Raw genomic sequence first — 23,007 nt, 5'->3', positions numbered from 1 at the left:
TCTCCCAAGAGACCTACTTATCTTAAATTGTTACAAAAGTATCTAAGTATCTATTCTGGGGTCTCTGCCAAAAGCCAATTAAGTTAGAAACGTTGTTTCTTTTTCTGGCTGTTCAGTGCAGGAGATCAAAGAGAACAGAAAAAAAATGGCGCGTACATTAAAATTGTCGTGCATAAAAATAATTAGACGCCCATTGACTTTAATGCATTTGGACCGAATAGTCATGCATATAAAAATTTACGACTATTTGGAGCTGAGGAATGCTTGAAATGTTGCTGCCGACATGTGTTTTTTAAACTGTCCAAATTATAATCAAGGCCTCATATTTGGAAAAACTCTGGTTATAATTAGACTTTATCTCACAGGCAGCATATAAACACAGCTAGGACCCATAGACAATATAACTTTTGTAAAGTACTGTTGTGTATCTACAGCATTATTCAATACGAGCCGTGTATAAACAGTAATTGGTATAGCAAAGGGCAAGTATTTAATTGTATTGCATTTTTCTTCTGTATTAGTCTGTTCATTTCTCAGGATGGTTGTCCTACAGTGCAGGACTTTAACAGAGATTTTCAGATAGAGGGTATGAACTAAGACTCTAAGGGGCACATTTACTATGGGTCGAATATCCAGGGTTAATTAACCCTCGATATTCGACCATCGAAGTAAAATCCTCGACTTTGAATATCGAAGTCGAAGGATTTACCGCATTTAGTTCGATCGAAGGAAAAAATCGTTCGAAGGATTTTAATCCATCTATCGAACGATTTTCCTTCGATCAGAAATTACTTAGAAAATCTATGGGGAAGGTTCCCATAGGCTAACATTGGTGCTCGGTAGGTTTTAGGTGGCAAAGTAGGTAGTCGAAGTTTTTTTTAAAGAGACAGTACTTCGACTATCGAATGGTCGAATAGTCGAACGTTTTTTAGTTCGAATTGTTCGATTCGAAGTCGAAGTCGTAGTTTAAGGTCAAAGTAGCCAATTCGATGGTCGAAGTAGCCAAAAAAAAACTTCGCAGTTTTTTCATTCTAATCCTTCACTCGAGCTAAGTAAATGTACCCCTAAAAGAAGCCAAAACATAAGGAAAGTAGGAACAGTCACTTTCTAATAATGAATACCCACAAACTATGGATATAATCCTTTTTAGTAAATAGATTGAGTAAGTAGATTGAGCAAACCATAAAGCTTTATGGGCCCTTATTTAAGATGTATCATCAAAAATATAACTTCACACAATTAACTTTTGAAGGGCCCTGCTTCTCACTTTTTATTAAACAAAGCTCAACCAAACTCAAATCCACAATTTTGCCTTATTTATCATTAAGGGGCAGATTTATCAAGGGTCGAAGTGAAAATTCGAATTAAAAAAATTCGAATTTCGCGCTGTTTTTTTGTGTACTTTGGCTAGGGAATATTCCAAATTCTATTTAAATTAAAAAAAATTAGAAAATCCGAAAATCAAAATGTATCATGTACTGTCTCTTTAAAAATTCAACTTCGACCATTCGCCATCTAAAACGTGCCGAATTGCTGTTTTAGCCTCCTAGAACCTATTCGGAGTCAATTGGTGGACTATGAAAAATCAAAGTTTTTTAAAATCGAACTGAATTTGATCATATCTGATGTTACTTTGATTCGTATGATTCATATTCGAGTGAAAACGGGCTATTCATCCATAAAAATATAGATTTTTTAAATAAATTTCGGTTAGTCTTTTTTTATTCTAACTTCTTAGTTTTTTCCATTCGAAATTTGACCCTTGATAAATCTGCCCCTAATAATTTGAATAAATCGGATCTGGGAAAAACTCAATAAAATCTAGCGAAAACCTGAATCGTACAAGTTTTTCGGACTCCAGAATCGCTTTTGTTGGAAAACACAGAAACCTAGTGCAAACCACAATATCTTAAAATTGGGATAGGGACATCTGCTATTGATTTATACATGATCTTCACAGGTTTAAGATCTAGGTATAGTAAATTTCCACGAAAATTCAAGTTTTTGCAACAAAAAGGCTGACCAGAAAAATTTGAGTTTTAGTAAATAACCCCCTTATTATGATATAGGGAGGGATAGTCTGAGTTGTGGTTTTTGGGTTATTTAGCTTTTCATTCAGCTATAGTGATGGGCGAATTTGCGCCATTTCACTTCGCTGAAAAATTTGCGAAAAGGCGCCCGCGTCTCGTTTTTGATGCAGGCGTCCGTTTTTTCGATGCCGGCGTCCGTTTTTTTCTCGACGCCGGCGGCAAATTTTTTGGCGCAGGCGAATTTTCACAGGCCTTTCGCAAAGACGCCGAATCTTGCAAATTCGCCGCAAATTCGAGCCTGGCGAATAAATTCGCCCATCACTATTCAGCAACTCTCCATTTTTATCTGAATAAGAAACATGAATATGATTAGGAGAACAGAACAGAAAGATGAGTAATAAAAAGTAGCTATAGCAATAAATTTGTAGCTTTACAGAGCATTTGTTTTAAGATGGGGCCAGTGACTCCCTTTTGAAAGCTGGAAAGAGTCAGAAGAAGGAAAAAAATTCAAAAACTATAAAAAAATAAATAATGAAGACCAAGTTGCTTAGAATTGGTCATTCCAAAACATACTAAAAGTTAACTTAAAGGTGAACCACATTATTAACTACTGTATGTCCATTTGTCTCCATTGGTACTGAAAACAATTACCGGCCTCGTAAAAAACCAGCAATAAGGAAACAATGTATTGTAAATTGGCTGGAATATTGTACTACATCAGAATGTTATAATGTCATCTCTCTAATTTCATACTTCATTAAATTACCCTTAACATTAAAGGGCAGATTTATCAAGGGTCGAATTGAATTCGAGGGAATTTTCGAAGTAAAAAAAAAAAAACGAAATTCAAAGTAATTTTTTGGATACTTCGACCATCGAATAGGAAACTACGACTTCGAATTTACTTCGAATTCGATTCGAAGTAAATTTTTTTGTAGTCGAAGTAAAATCGCTCTATCCATCGCTGAAGTCTTTCGAATCGTTGGATTCAAACGATTTCATCGAACGATCGAACGATTTTACTTCGACCGCAAAACGGTCAAATTTGGTAAAAAAGTATCGAATTTGAAGTATTTAAATTCCATGGTCGAATTTCGAAGTATTTTTTAGGTGAAATTAGCAGCAATATATTTAATACTTTTAAGCAAATCTATTATTATGGTTGAGGTCTGCCTTTTTCTAAAATGTTTGCTTCTTATATAAAGTTGTTTGTGGCCTTGATGGAACTGATGGATACTCACAGGGCATTAATAAAAAGTGGGCTTGTTAAATATAAGTCTAAAGTCAGGTTCATCTGCAGTTACCTTCAGAAGTTGCAGTTAATACCATCATCATGATTAGTTCATATGGCAACAACAAAGGGCAAGGCTTTTGTTTTTCAAAAAGCAAAATGTCACTCTTTTTTTGTTCAAAGCCTTCAAAACAGATACTTGTTTTTAAAATCTGCCAATTTTGACATCAAACAAAGACCAGGAGATTCTGAACTGTTTGCTTAGATATTTCTAAGGACTGATGCTAGCAGCAGCTTAAAGCAGAATTATTTAGTGGACTACGTGTGACTTTGAAGTAACTCGGACTATAATGTTATTCTACCTTAGCATTCCCAGCTTTCAATCCTGTAAGCAAAGCAGGGGGTTCAAAGGATAAAAGGATCACTGTAGAACATGATGGCTATCTCTGTAGTACATTGCTTGGATCAATCAGTTGAAGAAAATATAAAAACATTTTTCTGAACCACACATAAAGATTCAGGTTTATACAGCTGAACAGGCACAGTGACACACTGTATCCACATAATATATTATTTTTATGGTGGACGGTTGGAGCTTCAATTCGTTTACATGAGGCTTATTTATTACGAATTTTATTTGTCCAACTTTTTCAATTCCGATGAAATTCGCTGTCGAATTTGCATTTGAATATTCAACTTATTTATAAAACTGAAACTTTGTTAACAAACTATACACGGTACTACAGATGGGGATAAAACTTTTGGAAGTCTCCAAAATGTATTTGGGGCAAAGTGAAAACAACTTTCATGGGATTTTATTTCAATTATTAAAATGTACATCATTGACATTCTGATGTCAACAACTACTTAAACTATTTAACTGTAGCCAATTCTACTTTGAAAAATGGCAGAGCTTCAAAATGTTATTAATTCTAGGGTTTATAGATAATGACTTATCTAGCCAAAATACAATGTCGTCCCAGTAGTGTCGCTACACTTACATGGTGTTCCCATAAGGAATAACTCACTAACAGTGGCCATTTTGAGGCAGTCAAATGCAAAATCAAGCAGGGAAATATAAAGTCATATAGAAATATAACACAGTACAATATGTTTAAAGCAAAGCACCACTTGAAGAATCTTCAGTACATTAAGGGGGCGAATACATTTTGCGTCAAATTTCCATGTTTCGCCACCAGCAAATAACATTATTCGGAAGCCCATTAACTTTAATGCATTTGGGCAAATAAGTCGCGAGTATGAAAATTGTCGCCCGCGTCAAAATTTCTGTGTGTCAAAATACTTTTGACGCCCATTGACTATTTCAAAATTTTTTCTCCATTTTGAACATTTTTCAGTGAAGCGAAAAGCCACAGATTTGGCCATCACTATGTGCTAACAAGAATGACTGGAATACATAAAAAAGCAGTCGCTATTACCATGTGACTACTTTAGCCTCACCACATCTGCAGACACGTAACACAAGTGAGACTGACCACATTTTTTTTGCTAATTTTTTTTACAGAACGTCCTCTAAAATTCCACTAAGCTGCTCCATTGGCTTTTAATAATATTTAGACCAATAATAATTTATAATGGACAAGGTAGAGATCTGGATTTCTAGCTAAAATAAACATTGCTCAGAAACATATAACAAAAATCTTGATTTCTCTTCTGTGTGTGTGTGATTATATTTATATTTAATGACCAGAAATAAATGGGGCACTCATGGGAGTTTATGAATGGTGAAAAAAAAAATAAAAGGTTTATTAAGCCAATATTTTGGTTCATCAAGAGAGCTTTCTTTTTTCATTTTTTATATTTTTTCCACCATTTATAAACTACTTTTCATGGTAGCACCAGGGCCATCATGTATGATTGACATGGAGTAACCCATAACGCTCAATTATTATATATACTGTATACATATTGTGGTATGGTGACAAAAAGGTCCCCAGTTTCCTGGGGAAAAGTGATTGATGGAATGTGTGTTGGGCCACGGATTCTCAGATATTGTTACTGAGGTGAGACCAGTAGTGCTCTTAGCAGAGAAACACTAAAGGGCAGATTCACTAAGGGTCGAATTTCGAAGTAAAAAATACTTCGAAATTCGACCCTCGAATTGAAATCCTTCGACTTCGAATATCGAAGTCGAAGGATTTAGCGCTAATCCTTCGATCGAACGATCGAAGGATTTTTCGTTCGATCGAACGATTAAATCCTTCGAATCGAACGATTCGAAGGATTTTAATCCAACGATCGAACGAAAATCCTTTGATCAAAAAAAGGTTAGCAAGCCTATGGGGACCTTCCCCATAGGCTAACATTGACTTCGGTAGCTTTTAGCTGCCGAAGTAGGGGGTCGAAGTTTTTTTTAAAGGGCAAGTACTTCGACTATCGAATGGTCGAATAGTCGAACGGTTTTTCGTTCGATTCGTTCGATTTCGTTCGATTTCGATCGAATTCGAACGAATTTAACCAATTCGATGGTCGAAGTACCCAAAAAATACTTCGAAATTCGAAGTATTTTTCATTCGAATCCTTCACTCGAGCTTAGTGAATCTGCCCCTATGTCTCTCTGCAAGGTTTTTGTAATTGTTGATCCGGGACTGGTCTTACTGGGAACCCACAAGAGTAGGGTGGGGCGGATTCCCAAATCCGTAGGCCAGGTTTTCAAGAGGCCCTAGGCCTATTTAGTACACCTGATGCTGAGCAGCAGTGCTGAATGTGTGTGAGACAAACTGCTGTTATTGCTCAGCTTCAGGAGAGAAAGCAAAGCATTTATTTTGTGAACCAGAAGGTTGGATTCTTTTCTGTTGAACTGCTGTTTTTCGGTTACCTTCCGCCTGCGAGGGGAAATTTCTGCAGCCGCTGGAAAATAAACGCGGGCAGGAAGCCCTTAAACCGATCCTGGTGTGTGAAGTCGCCTCTTTTGCAGCCTACCAGCGAGTGAACCCCCACAATATATATATATATATATTTATATATATATATACATAATATATATATAAACACCGGCCGCACTTGATAACACACTAATTTATCTCACAATGTGCCAGGGTTCCTCTAGGTTATGAGGCTTTTTCTCTACTTAATATGAGAGGTATGGGATCCGTTATCTGGAAACCCGCTCCCGTTATCTAGAAAGCTTTGAATTACTGAAATGCCATCTCCCATAGACTCCAATTTATCCAAATAATCCAAATTTGTAAAAAATCCAGTTTCCTTTTTGTCTGTAATAATAAAACAGTACCTTGTATTTCATCCAAACTAAGATATAATTATTATTACAGGTTAAATAATGGATAACAGATAACACCATTATGTGCTACAGAGCTTATCTGCTGTGTAACCTGAGCCTTTTCTCCTTTGAATGTCTGCTCCCATTGCTACACAGCAACTTAGTTATATAAACAATAGTAGTGTTTCTGAAGCAACCACAGCAAATTTACCAGTGCAGGGCAACACTGCATATTTTATTTTTATTACTTTAAAACACTTTAATTTTTTGATTATACTGTTCCTTTATGTAAAATCCTTTCTCCTGGGATGCTTTGACATTTATCCCTACACAATATTTGTGTTAGTGCAGAAGGAAAGAAGTTGCAGTGGTTTGTGGATAGGGAAACATCTTTATACATAGTCTATTGTTCAGTAATAACTGTACTTTTCATATTTGCTGGAACTGGATCATATTCTATTGCCTATTGGTATCTAATAAGCTTTTCATCATTATAAGCTTAGCACTTATGTTAAAAACAGCTCTGTCTAAACATGTCAAGAAACTTATCAAGCCACTGCATTGCCTGTATTCATTTGTAACAGTCCCAACCCACTGTAAGCAATCTAATACAAACACATGGATTTAATCTGCTGACATAATAGCACCCATAGGATCTGCTCTGTACAACACTATTTTCCCAGTGTTAATATATGAGAACTGTTCGATGCCAGTGTATTTTGGCCCGGGATGTAAGGATGAAAGCTTGGCACCATCACAGAGCTTGCTTTGTCTGAGTGATTGGCAATTAAGGGGGAAAAGGTTGAGTCAGAACCTAATTTGGTCTATGAAATTATTATGTAGATTCTGTTGACTCTCACATCTGGCATTTGTTTTTTTTTCTTTTTTTCTTAGCATTCGATTTATTGTGGGACTAGTTCTGTTTTGCTCCCCGAAGGCCTAAAATTAAGCTTAATGTGTACATTATGAGAGTGCTCTGTAGGGGACGATGCAAGAGAACTATAAACAAGATATTATAAGCAAATACTTGGTGATTCTGCATTTGTTTTCATAAGGAACAAGTTTGGAAGAGTGACCATGTTTCCCCTTATCTGTTTAGAAGTCACGTAACATTTATTTTTTTCATGATCGTTCATAAATTCTGTGGAACTACAAGCTAAATCCAACCCACTGACTCTGACACCAGTAGAGCTGTAATGTAGACTTATGGGTTTGCATATTAAACATTATAATGGGACATGCCAACAAGTGTGTCATAGAAAATGGTTAAAAAAACACAAAAAATAATAATGCACAATAACTTTGCAATTTTTCTTATCAATATCACAGTCCACATCAGTTCGACACAAAGCATTGCTTTGCTATTTACATAATGTCTGCAATTATCTGTAAAAAAAAAAAACACCCAACCACGGACGCAATCAATGTTATAAACATTAAAAAGAAATTAAAGAGTAAGGTTTTTAATTTGTGAAGGAGCATTGTGGAGTGCAGAGACCCAAGGCTGGCCCCTGAAATATAGAGTTTATGAAGTTTCACTGTGGTGTTTGGATTGGATTTTTAATCTGGCGCAAAGAACAGAGGAATACAGCAATCTCTTATGGCAAAGATCAGAGTACAGCTTTTTCCAGTGTGGAAGTATGTAAGGTAGTGAAATAGGAATTGTTCTGTAAATATTTAATATATATAAGCAGATTGGCCACTAGAGGGAGCTAGAGAGTAACAGTTGTTTCCTAAGAGTGAGGGAAAGTCTACAGAGGGTGGAGACTGAGAGGTTATAAAAGGAGATACCCTTAGATAACGGAGATGCAACATGGGAAGAATAGCGAGCAGGACACCACTGAAGCAGTAGAGTCATCTCCCAGGAGAGGTACTGAATTTAGTTAGTGTGAGGCCTAGCGGTTGTAAGAGAACACTCTAGGCTATGGCCCCAACAAGCAGTGAGCAGGCATAGTGACCCTAAGGGTATCCCGCCATTCAGGGCTTAAGAGGATAGACAAAGCAAGAGGAGAAGCTGGTGAAAGGTGTGAGCCTTCCACTAGAATCATCTAGCATGAGCTTTGTCAGAGCAAAGTCTGGGAAGAGGGGAAGTGCTGACTAGACCCCCTGGTAGGACACTGAATGCTGAGATGTGAGTAGGAAGGAACACTGAGGAAACTGAGGAGCACATTGGAGAGGTACTTCAGTGTATGTATCCCTCTGACTGAGTGCAATTATTGGAGGTACCACAAGAGGGAGGCAGTACAGGAGATTTGAGCCCTGTGGATGTGTTCCTGCTTGTGTGACAATCAGGGCCGGAACTATGGGTAGGCAGAAGAGGCAGCTGCCTAGGGCGCAACGATTGGGGGGCGAGTATGGCCCTTCTGCGCATGCATACGCGAAAGCTGTTGCCATGGACGCGAGTGCTAATGCCTCGCATGCGCGCGCAAGCACTGATAACTTGCATGCGCTGATGACACACGCGCTGATGACGTGCTTGCGTGTGTGCGTGGGGCAGCGATGGGGGCGAGCTGGCTGGCTGGACTGCCTTGGGCGCCCGATCAGCCAGGCCCGCCTCTGGTGATAATATTAATAAGCGAGTATGGTTCAACTGCAACTCCTAGCCATAATGCTCTGACACTGCAGAGGTACTCAGGAGGTAACAGGTAAGGTGGGAAGACCCATAAATTGCAGGACAGAGTCTTGAATCCATGATAAACACAGTTTAATAAAGATTAAACTTACAGAACAGTAAACAAGAATACAGGCAGTGATGAGGGAAACAACAACAGGAATTGAAGTCAGAGACAGGCCAAGGTCAGAACTGGGGAATCTGCAGCAGTACAAAATCAAGAGGCGATAGAATAGTTGAGGTCATCGGCCGAGTTCAAACACACCAAAATGCAGTACAAAAGCAGGATCCAAAGAATATTCAATAGACAGGCAAAGGTCAATACCAAGAAATCCACCTAAACCACCTAAACCCCATCCTCTCCTTTTCATGACTATCAGTTGAGAATGCCCCTCTAAATAGTGACCAATAGTTGGTATGCAAATGCTTATACTGTCTATTTAATTGCTGACCTCAATTTATTTTCATTGTTTCAAATGCTCTTATTGCCTTTTTCCTTTTGCATTGCATACATATCTAGAATATATCATTTATATTCATCGCCTGATTCATATTAGAGTTTGAGGAAGCTTCAGAGAACTCTATTTATGGAATATGTTTTCTGCTGACTATACTCCGTTTTTAAAGATGTTCCTTCATTTTTTTTTGGCTGTGCCAGTTTTACAAGACTGCCCATTGTTACATTTTCAGCTGTATCAGTACTCCATGTATATGATGCATTTAATATCGGCTCAAACAACTGCTCTCACAGCAAAATCATTAATTGCATTAGTGACATTTATTCAGAGAGAGCATGGAACACATTTACACAGAAAATTCTATCAAAACCAAGTATTCAGCATAAATGTTTCTTACACCCATAGTGAATATATTTGTGTACCTTAATGTTTCATTGTTTTATTCCCCATTATTTTTCTGATTTTAATTTAAATTTTGACTTCTTTGCCATGTAAATATATATATATATATATATATATATATATATATATATATATTTATATATATATATATGTGTATATATATATATATATATATATATATATATATATATATATATATATATATATATATACAGGTATGGGACCTGTTATCCAGAATGTTCGGGACCTGGGGTTTTCCGGATAATGGATCTTTCTGTAATTGGGGTCTTCATGCCTTAAGTCTACTAGAAATTCATTTAAACATTAAATAAACCCAATAGGCTGGTTTTGCTTCCAATAAGGATTAATTATATCTTAGTTGGGATCAAGTACAAGCTACTGTTTTATTATTACAGAGAAAAAGGAAATAATTTTAAAAAATTTGGATTATTTGGATAAAATGGAGTCTATGGGAAACAGCCATTCTGTAATTCGGAGCTTTCTGGATATTGGGTTTCCGGATAAGGGATACTATACCTGTATATATATATATATATATATATATATATATATATATATATATATATATATATATATATATATATATATATTGTAAGGAAATTCTTGAGTTAATACTTGAAACGCATGATATGTGAAATGTAGCTTCTTTTACCAATAACATGTCCTTGTGATAATTGTAGCTTCTTTAACAATAACAAGTCTTTGTGATAATTTGAAACAGTGCATTTGTACACAGCTAACTGTCCCCTGAATAAATGACATGAACGTGGGGCCAGATCAGCTGCAGAAAGATTGTAACATTTTACAGTATCTATAAAAGCCAGCTACTTTCTGTATTAGCTGGTCAACCTGCAGCTTACTTCTGTATTGCTTGTCCCCTCGCAGCGAGTATAAAACTTATCACATTCCTCTGAACCCTGAATGGTCATTGGCAGATTTTTCTAACATATATATATATATATACACATATACAGGTATAGTATCCCTTATATATATATATATATATATATATATATATATATATATATATATATATATATATATATATATATATATATATATATATATATATATATATATATATATATATATATACTACATCAAGTTTACACCTCTGTGTAGTAGCATTAAGCACATTTTTTATGGATTTTTCCCCAAGGTGACCTCATGGACTTTAATAGATTACACAAGGTCATTAACTACTTAACTTACCATATCTACATGACTTACAGTTATCATATAAAGAAACAGAAGATGCTTCTGGCTAGGGAGAGACAGAAATCACTAAGTTTAGTTAAAGCCTTGTGGAACTCAGGGCATTGATAAATACACATTCTATGAATCAAGGGAAGTATTGATTTGCCAAATTATCATGTAACTAAGAGATTTATTTCTAGTTTGACCCCACTCTTGTATATCAGTGTAAGTTAAAGGGGTGGTTCACCTTTAAGTTGACTTTGGGGGGCAGATTTATCAAGGGTCGAATTTCGAGGGTTAAAAAACCCTCAAATTCGACCCTCAAAGTAAAATCCTTCGAATTCGAATATCGAATTCTAAGGATTTTAGCGCAAAGCTTAGATCGAACGATCAAATAAAAATCATTTGATTCAATCGAATTCGATTGAATGTGACCAATTAGATGGTTGAAGTCCCCAAAAAAATACTTCGAAATTCGAATTTTTTTCCATTCGAATTATTCACTCGAGCTTAGTAAATCTGGCCCTAAGTATTTTATAGAATGGCCAATTCTAAGCAACTTTTCAATTGGTTTTCATTATTTATTTTTCATAGTTTTTTTTAACATTCACCTTCTTCTTTTTTGAACATTTGCAGCCTTATTATTATTATATTATTATTCATCTTTATAATCAGACCCTCTCCTATTAATATAATATACATCAATGCATGGTTGCTAGGGTAATTTGGATCAACAGACTGCTGAAATTACAAACTGGAGAGCTGCTGAATAAAAAGCTAAATAATTCAAAAACCACAAATAATAACAAATGAAAACCAATTGCAATTTGTCTCAGAATATCACTCTCTGCATCATACTAGGGGGCAGATTCACTAAGGGTCGAATTTCGAAGTTAAAAATACTTCGAAATTCGACCCTTGAATTGAAATCCTTCGACTTCGAATATCGAAGTCGAAGGATTTAGCGCTAATCCTTCGATCGAACGATCGAAGGATTTTTCGTTCGATCGAACGATTAAATCGTTCGAATCGAACGATTCGAACGATTTTAATTCAACGATCGAAGGAAAATCCTTCGATCAAAAAAAGATTAGCAAACCTATGGGGACCTTCCCCATAGGCTAACATTGACTTCGGTAGGTTTTACCTGCCGAAGTAGGGGGTCGAAGTTTTTTTTAAAGGGCAAGTACTTCGACTATTGAATGGTCGAATAGTCGAACGATTTTTCGTTCGATTCGTTCGATTTCGTTCGAATTCGAACGAATTTAACCAATTCGATGGTCGAAGTACCAAAAAAATACTTCGAAATTCGAAGTATTTTTCATTCGAATCCTTCACTCGAGCTTAGTGAATCAGCCCCTAACAGTTAACTCAAAGGCAATACCCAATTTTTATAGCTCTTTATTACCCTAACGATAACTCTACCATGTTCATTTATTTACCCCTCTGTATCAGACTAAGCTTCGTAGTATGTACTTTTATTCATCTACCAGGTTCACATCAGAAAGATAAAGTTGTCCAGGGTTTTTGTAGACAAGACTTAAATATGCAGAAATTAAAGCATAAACTATGAAGGTATCCTCGTCTTTTTATGCACCTGTGTATTATAAGAGCTGTTTGGGCACTCATTGGCTGTTAGCTTCTAATGCCATCATTAAATTTTTGCATGTAACTGCATGCGGTTTCTCTGCTGGTAGACAACACTGACCAAATGGCAGCAAAAGGTATGATAGGGTGCACAAAGACTTCTTGATATGGGGGTCCCTCCTGACTCTAGCTACATCATAGCACTCAGTTCATATATTACTCAATGGTAACGACTTAGTTACATTCCCTAATTTAGCATCTAAGGGGTTAATCATGCCTTGCAGCGTGGTACTATCATCAGGGTCTGTAACTGTTTGATGGTCACGTTCCATTGTGACCATGGGTGCTCTAGGCTTATCTCACTGGTAGTAATGAGCAAATTTTTTCACCATGCATGGATTTGCCATTGGTGGATTTTTTTCATGAAACTGCAGCAAAATTTTTCCAAAATTCCAGAGAAAAAAAGAGCAAGAAAAAATACCCCTTCACTACATTTGAGGGGTTATTTATCAAGCTCTAAATATCCGAAACTCGAATAATTCGTACTTTTCGGAGCAAAAAAAAACCTACGAATTATTCAAGATTTATTAAAGTCGAATGGTCTAAAAACTCAGAATCCGAAAGCCCGGCATCTAAAAGCTCTCGAGGTCCTGTATAAGTCAATAGGGAAGGTCCCAGTGTCTGCGCTGATGTCCGTACCAATATCCGATAATTTTGGGGATTCGGAGCAAAAAAACTCCAGAAACTCAGAAAAAATCATAGTTTTTGCAGAAAACTCTGAAAAATTCAGAGTTTTCGGGGGAAAGCTCCGAAGTTCTCTGAGTTTTGCCCGACCCTATTTTTCAGGCTTTTTTCTTCCTAAATAAGGTTTATTCGGGAATTCGGAGTTGCTCGAAGTTGGATATTAGAAATACTGAGATAAATTTGGACCTTGATAAGTAACCCCCTTGGAGTGGGAAAAACTTTAAAAAAAGTGCACTTCAATGCAATTGGAGTGAGAAATAGAAACACGAGAAACACGAGGCCGAAGTTCATGGTACTTCGAGGTGACTTCTAGGGGCAGATGCATCAAGGGTCGAATATCGATATTCGAAGTTGAAGGATTTTGCGCAATTCGTTCGATCAAACGATCGAAGGAATAATCGCTCGATCAAACGATTAAATCCTTCGAATCGAACGTTTCGAAGGATTTTAATCCATCGATCGAAGGAATATCCTTCAATCAGAAAATCGTTAGCAAGCCTATGGGGACCTTCCCCATAGGCTAACATTGGCCTCGGTAGGTTTTAGGTGGCGAACTAGGGGGTCAAAGAAATTTTTAAAGAGTCAGTACTTCGATTATCGAATGGTCGAATATTCGAACGATTTTAGTTAGAATCATTCGATTCGAAGTCGAAGGTCGTAGTCAAAGGGTAACTTATTTATTATAATACACATGTTTTAGTGAATCATGTGACCAAAATGACATCAATACTCACCATTTATAACTGATGACATCACTAGTCACCACTAGATATTCATGGCTTTTGTGTATTATATATATAAATATATATATTCTAATATCAAATCAGTGGATATGTTGGAAATACTGTTTGTTACAAGGTAAATTAAAGATAATAAATAAATAATATGAATTTACCCTAATAAAATGATATTGCAGCGAAAAATATTGCACTGCTCTTTTCTTTAACAAGAACCAGATTATTCACTGGGAGCCACGTAGCCAATAACACAACCACGTAAGCATAGTAACCAAGTGCAGGACATTTACTGGTTTAACCACAGCAGCAGCCTCTGATGTTGCACATTGCCTTTTGTTTATATTCTTTTCCTTTCAGACATTTCTCTTCCTGCCAATACTGGGGCGATTTCTGTAACCATTTATATCAATTTTGAATTCTTTCTGGGATTAGAAGAATGTTTAACAAAACATCAAGCCAACAGAACAAAAAGCTCAGCTGTGCACAAATAAAATGCTGTATTCTTTGAAATGATAGATGTTAGCAAAAGTCAATGGTTTATTTGTGTTCTAAAGAGAATATGTGAAGAGTGTAACGTGGGCATAACAAATCACATCATGTCAAGGTCCTTTATGATCCAGAAACAGCACAGGGCAGTGAAGTCTATGAGCATAACTAGATTTTTATTACTCATCGGTTCCCCTCAATTCATGATATAGTTACCCCTTGTGGTCATCTCTGTTACATTATACTGGTATGGGGCCTGTTATCCAGAATGCTTGGGATCTGGGGTTTTCCAGATTAGGGGTCTTTCCTGAATTTGGATCACCATACATTAAGGGGCCGATTCACTAACTTCGAGTGAAGGATTCGAAGTAAAAAAACTTCGAATTTTTGTGCTCCTCGACTATCGAATTGGCGTAAAAAAAACGCTGCGACTATTCGCCATTCGATAGTCGAAGTACTGGATCGAGCACAAAAACGTTGCGACTATTCGCCCATTCGATAGTCGAAGTACTGTCTCTTTTAAAAATACTTTGACTGCCTACTTCGCCACCTAAAACCTACCGAATTGCTTTAAAAGCCTATGGGAAAGTCCCATAGGCTTGTTTTCCAAGTTTTTGATCGAATAAAAAGGCATTCGATCGAATGAAAATCCTTCGAGCGAATATTCGATCGAGCGCCTATTTGCCTGGCGAATATTCGCCAATTCGACTATTCGCCAGCGCGTAAATTCGCCCGAATTTGATGAATTTGCCCCTAAATCTACTAAAAATCATGTAAATATGAATTAAACCTGATTGGATTGTTTTACTTCCAATAAGGATTAATTATATCTTAGTTGTTATTGAGTACAAGGTACTGTTTTATTATTACAGAGAAAAAGGAAATCATTTTTAGAAATGTGAATTATTTGTTTAAAATGGAATCTATGGGAGATGGTTGTCTCGTAATTGGGAACTTTCTGGATAAAGGTTTTCCAGATAACAGATCCCATACCTGTAGCAACTGACATTTATATAACATTGGAAAGGCAAATTTGATGACCCGAACTGATAGACAATGAGTTATCAGAACTACAGAACAATTTCCTCTTGATATTGTCTTTCTGTATCAAGTTCATTTTGGGTTTAAACAGGGCTAGCTCTATGATGAACAGGCTGGTAACAATACAAGACAAGAGAAGTGTGTTTCATTGGTGGTGAATATTAAAAGCCAAAGTAAAATACATTTTATAAAGAAGGGCTGTAAAAATGGAGGCCTTATGGGCCAGATGCACTGTTTTATTGTGACTAGCTTGCTTCCGAACACACTGAAAGGAAATCCCTGGATCTATAAGCGCAGGGGCTGTATGACAAGGGATCCGGATGACCAACAGCCAAATCAGGGGTGCTTCGCCAATGAGGGGAGTTGAGGCTGTCGCCTCAGGTGGTAGCGCCCCACTAGGTACCAGGGGTGGCAAAAATGCTGCTCCTGGTACTTTAAGAGCGAATTTCCGGGGGAGGGGGGGCAGCAGCAACTGCTGCTGCCTCAGGCGGCGAAGGGGCCAGGATTGCCCCTGAGCCAAATTATACTGGTCTAGGTCACAGATGTGTAGAATCACATGTAGCTGTGTTTAGGTGAGAAGGAATGAGTTAAAGCAGGAGATGGCCAGGCCCAGGGGCGGAGTAAGAGAGGGATGTGATGTCAGGGGAAGAAGCAGTTCACTTCCTTATCTTCTGAGCAGATAGAAACAACCCACCCACCCTCCCCCATTTTGCAAATTTTATGAAATGTCAGGAGTTTTCTACTTTATGTTCTCATATTATCTATTAATAACTGAATATGGAAGTTTTCATGAAAGTGCTGTAATATTGTGGTTTCTGTATCCTTACACATTATAATTTTGAGAGTCTGTACTGTATTTATTTATGTTAAATTAATGTGAATCGCTTGATCCAGGGAATGTTTTTGATCGCCATTGGGGTCAGGAAGGAATTTTCCCCTCTTGAAGCATAATTGGCACTGGCTTTGGGCTGGGTTTTTTGCCTTCCTTTGGATCAAAATGGTGGATATATGATATTATATAAGATATATATAAGTTATACTCATATATTAGATATATATATAAGTTGTATTTGTCACAGCAGAGGTAGGACCTTGCCAGAGTACTGCACAGGTAAGTTTAGAAGAGGGAGAAAGGAGGTTCTCTCCTGTGACTGCACGGTGGATTGATTGATACAGACGCTACTACTGCTTGTGCTAGGGGGCAGCCTGCTTGGATTTCCTATCATCGACACACTGCAGATGCAGGTCTGGCAGCAAGGCTGCTGAACTTCTCTCGTGTTGGCGGCACAACATAGTAGCGATCTCTTGTTAAATTCCGGCTTTAGAATATTGCCTTGGGTTAAGCTGGCAAGGTCCTATTTATTAGAATAAATGTGAATAAATGCTGTGGCCATTTAACACCCATCTCTGTCTCCTGGTTTCAATAAAGTATGTAATAATGGGGTCCAGTGGGATAGCTCAAGGCGAAGGGTCAAATTGAGGAGTCCCCTTGTCATGGAAAGGGAAGGTTCAAATTTCCAAGTGGCACCTACAGCACACATTTCACACAGGCTGCTTTCTACTGTGAGGCTCTTTGAAAATAACCCAGTAGCATGCATTCCACAATGCAATAGCTTCCTTAGCATGTATAACTGGTAATGGCCCAGAAGACAATATTCAAATTCCTTGTGACTTCAAGTATTGAAATTGAAGTTCATGAAAACATCCAAAATCAGCCTGCCATAATGGGAGGGCTATTTTATGGTGGGATGGAAATGGCCCTGGCCATGGGCCGTCGGTATCAGAGAAGCTCCTTGGGGCCACAGGTTGGACATCTCTGCTTTATGTAATCCCCTCCTCCAATCAGATGGAGGCCCTCTTCTCATATGTAAGCCCTCAACTAATGGTGATGTTGAAATTGTGGAGGAACACCATGCAGGATAATATCATAAAAGTCGACAACTGCCCGGGTCGTGCAACTGCAATAAATCAAATGTTTGTTTTTAAAGAGTCTGCGTGCTGAATGATTTCTATGGGTTAATAGATCAATATCAAACTTTGTAACCTTTATTGCCTTACCCCCTTAGTATTTTATTGGTAGCATGAATATGTCACATGTAATTGTAATTGTATTCTCTGTAGCATGGAATTATATTGAAACTGAGTGTTCTATCCCTAGTGAAGGAGATATTGAAACAGTCCATACGCTTTCCATTGTACTTGCTAAATATAGCCACACACCCCTTCCCAACTCCTGCAACAAAAAAAATAGGCTCCAGAAATAAAATCATTTGTCCTTTATTGTCACATTTTATAGCATACATTGCATTATCCCTGCAGAATGATTTTCGCATTGGTAGAGCAAACCATTTTCTCAATTAAAGTTTTCATCTACATCACAGCACCAGATTCTCAGGTCCTTCATTCAAGTGTCAAATTCCCCCCTTATCTTTTCATACAGCGAGTGCAGGGGCAGGAGAAAAGATCGTCACATTCAAGTTTTGTTTTTGGAAATGCTGAACAAGTTGTCAGTTTGGAAGTAAGAAGCTCAGCCTGTATCTATATATCCCCATGCCCTAGATCAGTTGTACTGTGTTTTTGCCAGACTAGTGGTCCTCTGAGCAATACATTATTTACAGCGCAAAGTCAATGCCTAAGGCAACTTAGGGTTCATTTAAGAAGGTTTTTCTCTTCAGTGGCAGTTAGTGGCTCTTCAGAAGTGTTATTTATCAATTAGCTACAGAAGCAGTGCCAAGACTTGTGGGGTCTACTTTGAGCAAGATTCTCACTTCATGGTCTACCACCTCAAGCAGAAGAATGAAAGGCTACCATGGCAGTTGGTCTTTTTATGGGTAGGCTAAGCCTCCCTAAACTTCACTATTCAATTTTAGGACATCAAGTTGGCTTGAATTGGGCTTCTCTGATCTGCTGTACACCAGCCTGTGGTCTACTGATGGATCACAATCTACCTATTAGGCTCTTTGCTAGAGCTTCTCACCACTCACCATGTGCTGATGTCACTTGGATGATACCTTTAAAAATGAACAGTTTTGCACCTGAGTGATAAATAACAAACCAGATGGGTTTATTGCACCATTGGCAAGGTTTGCCACACTCCAAGGGGGTTATTTATCAAAGTCTGAATTGATCTCAATATTTCTGCTACAAATGCTTGTTGCGCCTAAATATTATTACATTTATTGTGCTTATTTATTATTACATTTTCCAGAGAATTTGCTTTGCGGGGAAAAAATCAGATTTTCACGATTTTTTTATCCGATTTTCATGATTTTTCACCCGAAAACTTTGGGTATTGCATGAAACCCAGCACACATCACAAAATCATTGGGACTTCTCCCATTGACTTATATGCAACCTCGACAGGTCAGAGATGCTGGATTTTCTGATTCGGACTTTTCCATCCTCGGGGTTTAATGATATGGTTTTTTAAAAGTCAGATTTTATAAATAAAAAAAAAACACAAATTTTTCAAAATGTATTAAACCCAGAAGATGGAAAAGTCCGAATCAGAAAATCCGGCATCTCAGACCTGTTGAGGTTGCATATAAGTCAATGGGAGAAGTCCCAATGATTTTTCGGAGTTTAGTAAATAACCCCCCAAGAGTAATAAATCAGGGGTCTATTTTCATTTTTTTAACTGACTCTGCTATGGGCTAAAGGACTGGCATATACTCCATAAACCCTTTAACCCATAAGAAACCTTAGTTAATTGGTATTTAATAATTAGCACCCCTTAAAATGTATGATGGGCCATATGACTTTGCGCTGCTCAATAAATATTTGCTTCAAAATTTAAAGGAGCAGTAATACTTAAAAGTCTGCATTACTGCTAGTTAGAGGAGGATGTAAGCGAAATCTGACATCTGAAAATCATTATAAAGCAAAATTGCTTATTAAAACTATAACAATGATGATTATTTTGTTTTTAAATCAAAAAATAAGCAAAACATTTGAAATATGTTTTGTTTTGCAAATATCTTGCCATTGTACTGTGCTTTTTCGTATTAAAACATATTGGGCCAGATGAAATTCAGTATGTGGAATGTATTTGTAATCTGAGCAGGCTTCATTAAATGTAAATAAAAGTAAATAAACCAAGGAGACTATTTAGAGGAAGTTGAACTTTCCCACTGTTCGAAGTATTACTGCTCCTCTAATACGTAGGCTGTTGAATTGTAGGAGGCTGAATTATCCACCCGCAAGGAATAATGACACTGATGTACATTTCCCTGGCCCAGTCTGATGACATTAACTGGCCAGTGTGTGTATATATATATATATATATATATATGGATTAAGTTGTCCCTATTGTTTATGTGAGCTTGCTCTTATAAATATGTAAATAAATGTGTGCTTTATGCTACTTAAGCATTCCAGTTCTGCTTCTGCATGCCAATAGTATATGCCTTAATAGAATGAAATCTGGAATACACATACTCCTGCTAATCCTGAATGTCTGATATAAAAGCTTGTTAGGAATGGCATTATGCAAATCAACAATTCAAGCATTATTGGCTTGATAAAAAGGTTTAATAAGCACCATACCTTTAATAGTCTGATTTGTGTATCTGCTTTTGTGTATAGCGTAGCCCTGAAAAGCATATTCATCATAAAGCAAGCCCGACATATTAGCTACAAACATTTCCATGGCGCAATCATGTAAACAGCTGCCAAAGTGAGCATCTTATATAAATAATCATTTAGAAGGGGATCAAGGTTTTTCTTTTTAAATAAAGGTTACATATCTTACAGTAAATATTATATTACTGGGTAAAAAATAGAAGAACCCACATTTTCTGCGGAAATGAGAGATGTCTCTTTTTCCCTTAGGATTCCTAAAGGAGACATCTCTCATTTCCGCAGAAAATGTGGGTTAGGAAGTCTTAGGTTTTCATGTATGGGTGAAGAAATGTGTATAGGGCTGCTGTACAATGTGAAATCTACAGCAAACCCTGTGCACGGAAATAAACAGCCCATCCCTACCCCACCCTGCTTACCTAATGGGGTCTATAGTTGCTGGTGGTTGGCATGGGATTTAATGGGATCAGTGGAAAGCTAGACTAGTTTTAAAAGGGAACTAATGACTTACACAATGACTGGCTGCATGTGTTAGTTTACTTTGGGAGCCGTTACATACAGACATCTATTGTGTTCCACCACTATGGAATGTAAAAGTTAACACAGCCCATCGTGGTGCCATTTTTTTGGAACACAAAAAAGCCACCACACAGGAACGCAAGAATAAATGCCTGTGCGTATGGGCCATACATCAAAGCACGTGAGTTTGTTTTTTCTTTATAGTTCCATAACAAAGCACCTTGTTCATTCAATATAAATCAATATCAGTTGTTTTAGAGACACACCAACATATTGGCTCCTGTTAGAAACTATGGCCACTAGCCTTCCAGCTCAGAAGAAGACAACTTGTTCTTATTGATTCCACTGAAAATACAAGCTCTTTTTATTATAGAAGAAGGTGCGTTTTCTACCTATTTGTCTTCATCTCCAACTTCCAGTATCGGCTCTTAGGGGGGCCTTAAATAGGTGTTGGTGTGGGGTTCAGTAATATATTTATGGCACAGCAATGTATAGTATATGGTATCTGGGAATGCTGACAAGTGGGCACCGGTGATGGGTGAATAAATTCACCAAGCATGGATTTACGGTGAATTTCAGTGTTTCGCTGCTTGTGAATGTTTTCGCGAAACTGGTGTGAAAATTCACTGCAACAAAAAAAGTTAGCCGTGTGTCAAAATTGGTGCGCGCCAGAATTATTCGGACGCCCATTGACGTTAATACATTTGGACAAAATAGTCAATATTCACCTCGATCTTTGATAAATCTGCCCCTAAATGTGTACAGCAACACTATACAATATACTGCACCAATATATGACATTAAACATATTTTTGTGTATCTGAAACTGAAAAGATGCCTTAATTCAACCTTGTGTACCGTGACACACAGTTTGAATTGTTTAATCCTTATGTGCACTTACATATGAACTCATATAAAAGCAGAAAGAAATCTTTGCGTACAGGGGCTCCCGTATTATGTAGAAGTGAATTACTTTAATAAGGTTTGCAGATTATACAACCTGTTTGTAAATAAAACAAAAATATTAAATAGTTCTTTATAAAGTCATAAACATTTTTCAAGACTAAACACAGCATAAATTTTAATACTCTAACTTTTTATGTGTTTGTTCTGCCCAGCAGTTCACCGATATAACTGTCCTGAGTAAATGCTAAGTATAACAGCCTCTGCAGCTTAAATAAACCCAGCACACCTAAGCCAAGGTACCTGTAATTCTACGCTTTTCAGACAAAGTTTATCTGAATGTAAAAAGGAAAGTTGGGTTCATTGGTAAATAATTCAAACATTCATGAATGTTTGATGTCCAATAAAAAGACAGTTTCAATGTTGACAGATCCTTGCTGTGCTTGTTCCAACAGGAATGGGTTAAGAGGTTTTTTTTTCTTTTTTTTTCCATAAGAGACACTAAAACAAGCCATGTTTCAAAGCATATACAGTTTTAATACTAATGTTCTAAGCTAGTTGCCCTTCTATATGCAAAACAAGAGATTTCATATCAGCAGGACATACTGTAATTCAAACCTGCTGCTCGACTTGCCTGGTAGTGCATTTTAAAATATCAGTATATAAACTATTTAGAAAACAAAAAAATGTGCTTTTTATGCATCTATTGTGAGCAACCGTACAATCCTTGATTAGGAATTTTCAAGCTATGGCATGCCCATTTTCTCTGAAATAATGGATGTCTGGAGGAAATATACATACTGATCTCATGAAAGGGACCCAAATGCACAATAAAAGTCATTTTTTTGGAATTGGTGTGGTGTAAGCTAAACAGATATACACATACATATGCTTTCATAACTTGACAGAACCTACGCAAGCATTTTATAATGCTTTTTGGACTGGTGTATATACAGTATACATTTGCAGGTCACTAATGGGTTCCTTTGTTCCTGACAGGTTGCTGATTGGTCCAACCAGGAGTTTCCTAACAAATATAAAATCTAAGGCGGATCTGCAAAATAATAGCAGTTGGCCAATGTGTTGAATGGCAATGGCAGATAATAAGGGTAATAACTCTATAATACAGGTTACAGGAGGTGAGGGGTTATGATAGGTCAACATTTCAGATAAAAGAAACAGTAAATGGATCTGGCTTTGGGAAAAAAGATATATAAATAT

The sequence above is a fragment of the Xenopus laevis genome, chromosome 1L (genome assembly GCF_017654675.1).
Source record: "Xenopus laevis strain J_2021 chromosome 1L, Xenopus_laevis_v10.1, whole genome shotgun sequence".
Taxonomy (NCBI): domain Eukaryota; kingdom Metazoa; phylum Chordata; class Amphibia; order Anura; family Pipidae; genus Xenopus; species Xenopus laevis.
This window is presented reverse-complemented; position numbering follows the sequence as displayed.